The 5,000-nt window shown below is 39.6% G+C and overlaps 1 protein-coding gene across 1 annotated transcript in view; it reads right to left on the bottom strand.

The window, feature by feature from the left end:
- Positions 1–5,000, bottom strand: part of LOC310792547 (plasmanylethanolamine desaturase 1) — a gene marked incomplete at both ends in the record, with an annotated part of 58,901 nt that overhangs the window by 5,087 nt on the left and 48,814 nt on the right.

Raw genomic sequence — 5,000 nt, 5'->3', positions numbered from 1 at the left:
AAGTTAACCAGCCCTAAAGTGAATTACATTTTAGATGCTGGTGCATATCCTGGTTTAGGCTAATGGTCAGGACATTTTTCAATCTTTTGTACTATTGTTTTTGGTCCTATTTTAAAGCAGCTACGAGCAACTTTTTCGATTGTTATTAACACATTCACTGCCAGACGTTTTTTTTTTACTGTAGTTAGCTTCTGCCAGAGGGGTTTTTTGAGGATTCTGGCTCATCTTTCAAGACCCGAGGATTCTTTTCTGCTAAGATTTTGTGAACACACAATATCTCAAAAGAACTAATAGAATGTGTGCTTTCTCTGTCTAAAAGAGTTAGTTTGTAGAGTTAGTAGTTATGTAAGCATTAGCAGTTGAATACAGCATGGTTTCAGCGTCAGAAAAATTATTCTGAGATAAACGGCTTTTTGTGAAATTCGATAGAACAGTCACTTTAACCATTCATTTTTGGCATCAGTAAGACGTCAGACATCTAAACAATAGTTTTGAACAGTAATTTCCTCCATAACAGCAGGAAACCCCCCTCTGCTTCCAACTCCTCCCTCCGTGGGCGTTCTTCTTGGCTGCAGCGGCCGTCACAAGCTTGTCACCAGTCTCACTGCTTTGCTGCTGCTGCTGCCTGTCTGCGCGGCCGCTGTTTGAGGAAGTCTGGATGGACTCGCTCGCTTCTTGGAGTTTTGGTTGAGAGCTTTGATTAAGCTTTTGCGATTCTGGTCATATTTATGCTGCGTGTTTCAAAGTGTGTTCCACCTGTAATCTATTATGCAAATTTGCAATCCCGCATCGCCAGCAATCAGCGCGAAAACGAAAGCGTTTTCCCCCATCCATTTTCATGAGAATGGCTGCTTTTTGCTTGCCTTCCTCTAGTCAGGAGAGCACTGTCGCCACTTAGTGGGTCGGTGGAATGGGTTGTAAACGTTCGGTGGCTCCAATAATTATATAAGAGATGTAAAAGGGTTAGATGCACATCCCACGGTCAAATTTTTTTTTTTTTTTTTTTTGACGTATTAATACGTCATTGGCAGTCAACCGTTGGATTATTTTTGACGGATTAATACGTCATTGGCAGTGAACGTGTTAAACAGTATAATTACAATATTGATGCATCACATCTTACCTATAATAGTAGCTGAGACCAAAGCCGTGTGAATTGGAGATTGCTCCCTTGGATGATTATTAAGTCTGTGTCTGTCTAAACTCGCGTCAACAGGGGGCTCTCTCTCTCTCTCTCCTTACCGCCGGCCCGGCTACCCGGAAGTGAAACGCGGAAGTGAAACCCGGAAGTGAAACGCAGCTGGCTGCCTCGCCGTTTGCGCTACCTAGCAACATAACATAAACAATGTGAACGCCAGGCATACTCTCGCGAACATCTCTTGTTATATTCTAACAGGTTTTTTGGAAGTTATTTTGTGGTTATGGCCGAAGTGGCTGCTGCAAACCGTTTCATTTCACTTCCTGATCTTCCCTGGCCACAGACAGCCTACACTGGCCGATTCACTCGGGGCTCAAGCGAGACTACTCTGCGTTGGTCTCGTCGACTATTAGAGGTAAGATGTGATGCATTGATATTAAATTTATACTGTTTAATAACAATCGAAAAAGTTGCTCGTAGCTGCTTTAAAGGGAACCTTCTTAGCTTTCATTTAAGGCCAGTTGTGATTTTTTTCGGACAAATATAGAGGTGGCTTGAGCTCTTCAAACCGACACACATGTTTCCACAATTTTCACCTAAATTTTATTATTTATTTTAGCCCTGTGGCATCAAGGAACATCAGAAACACGAAACACAAAAACTGGAATGCTCACAGCACTTGGAGGGGCATGATTGGGATGGCTTCCCTGATCTGAACCTGAGTGTTCTGTTATTGGACTTCTGTGCTTTAGACATGGATTGGCCATAACAAACACCATAGTCAAGCATAAGGATGCTCATAGGTCTATGGTACCAGAGTATCTTATTGATTGATTGATTGATTGATTGATTGATTGATTGATTGATTGATTGATTGATTGATTGATTGATTGATTGATTGATTGATTGACTGACTTTATGGATATAGCAGAACAAAATCGGATAGACATCTAAAAGTGTGAACACTTATTTCCAACATGGTCCCTGGTCATACGGTAACATATAACATCGAATAAACCAAATAGAACAATCAACAAAAACACACAAGTTAAATAACCATTACAACGGAAGGCTCGCATTGCACATTACTCTAGTTTACTCAGCAATAATGTTTTTCAGGTTTTTAAAACCATTTAGGGAATATGCAGATTTAATTCCGTTAGGGATGTTGTTCCACTCCTCTCCACTGATATAGAGGAATGTACTTCTCCCAACATCTTATGCCCAGGTGGATTATGACATGATGACATATCATGGTCACATAAAGAGCCCCCCTCACAACACACATACCAGTATGCAGTATCCAGAATAACTAAGACACATCCACCTGACTCTCAACAGGATTTACAGCACAGACACCTGAACACTCAAAAGCCAACAGCACAATAACAATAAATACATTCACCTGGATCTCAATACAGGGTCCAAAATGTACTTTTTTGTCCACCAGTCAAATGGCTAGTGAATGTTAAAGTTTGACCAGCCACTCAATAGATAGATAGACCATTGCGGTTTTTTGGGACGGTGAGTGAAGCAAATTTACCAACTATATATTACCAGCATTTGGCTGGTGGCTGGTGCTAATTTTGGATGCCGTCTCAATAACACAGGATTTACAGCACAGGTAAACTCAATTAAAGCCAAAAGCACAATTACCCTCTAATTGTCCATAAACGTATGGAACATTTTGTCAAGATAAGGGATCATTTTGGTTCTGCCCTTCGCTAACGGGATTCTGGTGACTCGCCCAGCTGGTTGCTCGTGGACCCCTTGCGTGGGATCCTATCTCTTATGAGCACATAAGCACCTTAAGCGGCTTGTAGCACCTGTTGGGGATAACTCATTACAAAAGTAACATATTACATGTAATATATTACTTTTAGCAGTAACTCAGTAATATAACTTATATGATTTCAGTAATATTATACCAGTTACTTTGTCAAGTAACTAAAGTTACAAATTGAGTTAATCAAAGCACATATTTAGAAAAGATACAATCATTTCCTAAACAAACTGTGTGTCTTTATGCAAATAACCACTATAGATGACAATAACAAAGGAAAAGAATAGCATTTTGAATTTTGGATTGTTTACACTGGTTTAAATTATTTGTTCGGGATGGTTCTGGGGCGGCGATGTCATTCTGCTGCTGCTGTTGCTTTGGTGAAAGTAATGCAAAAGTAGTGTAATAAGTACCGAGTTACTCTACACAGAGAGTAATATTGTAAAGTAACTTATTACTTTCAAATGAAAGTAACTAGTAATATGTAGTATATTACATTTTGAAAGTAATGTTGATGTTTCTGTTGTTTTTTGTTTTCTCTGTCCGAGCCTGTTCGTGTGTTTTGTTTGTGTACTGTTAAGAAAAAAAATATATATATATTGGGGGGGGGAAAGAGCAACAGAAATAACGGATGCAATAGATAAAATTATTAGATTCCCTAAAAAAAAGAAAAAAAAAAGGGATAATTTTGTCCTGGGCAAGAGACATGGTGGGTTTAATTTCAGAGCTCCGGTTTGTTGGATTTAACATCAAATGTCTGATCTAATTGATCAGACATTTTTGAGGTGTAATTACACCTGCATGCAACATGTGTTTATTGTTTATCATTTATTTCACACTGATAAAATTGTACAGCTAATTTACCAATGCTGGCATTGCGTGTGGATACTATGGCTGAACAAACTAACTGACATATGCCGACTTTGACCGCGGCACAGCATGGTTGTTGGTGCAACCCGTCTGAAACTGCTGATCTCACAACAGTCTCAAGAATGTAACAACTTTGGTCAGCAGAAAAGTATCTCAGAATGCAACACGTCTGTCACTTTGGTAGCCGGTTAACACCGAGCTGAAAGCTGATACCTACCCAGTATTAGGTCTGGCACCAACCCTTCTGAAACTGCTGATCTCACAACAGTCTCAGGCCCCCCCCCCCCCCCCGCCCCCCAATATTTTATTTTTACATTTTACATTCATAAGAACAAAAACTAGCTCAGACACAGGAAGAAAGAAAAAAAAACATTCCTATATTATCAACATTCCAAAGTGTGGTGCTGCTGTACCAGCCACATAAGGTGTTTATGTTATGTGCTTATACGAGGTGTTGCACATGGTATACCATGCAAGTGATCCATGAGAGAACAGCTGGACAAGTTACTTGTGGCTTTTCTTACTTGTCAAAGTAAACCAGGAACGGGTTCCATGATAGTTGAACATTTCTTCAGTGAGTTGGTCCTCAGGACCCTAGCTGAGTCTCTCTCCATACATCTAACTGAGACCATGTCCATCAGCCAGAGCTGGTAACTGTGTCACAGCTACCACTAAGGAATGGCTATTAGGGGTGTCAAAAATAATCGATTATAAGATGCATCGTGATGCGGACGTGCACGATTCTGCATCGATTCACAAATGTCAAAAATAGATTATAAAAAAAAATATATATATATATATAATCAAATCAAATATAATGGAAGTACATGCAGTTGTTTATTTTAATTATGGATCATAATACAATGCAATTCCAAATGCACTTTTATTTTAAAAGTAGCCACACAGTGAGAAAAAAGAAAGCGAGAAAAAATAAATCATGTATTGGGGAAAAAAAGTGATGCATCGATTTAAGATGCATCGAGATGCATCGATAATCATAATCGAATCGAATCGTAGCCCTCTGAATCGTAATCGAATCGAATCGTGAGGCCAGTGAAGATTCACAGCCCTACTGGCTATCATACCAAAATATCATCTACAGACATGTGTCTTATCAAAAATTATAAGCAAGTTTTACCACCTTGAGTGGTACCGGAATCTGGACTGGCCCATGGACTAGTAGTAGGAGTAGGAGTAGGGGTGTCAAGG

Source organism: Poromitra crassiceps (assembly GCF_964638095.1).
Source record: "Poromitra crassiceps genome assembly, chromosome: 18".
In the NCBI taxonomy this organism is placed as follows: Eukaryota; Metazoa; Chordata; class Actinopteri; order Beryciformes; family Melamphaidae; genus Poromitra; species Poromitra crassiceps.
This window is presented reverse-complemented; position numbering and strand designations above follow the sequence as displayed.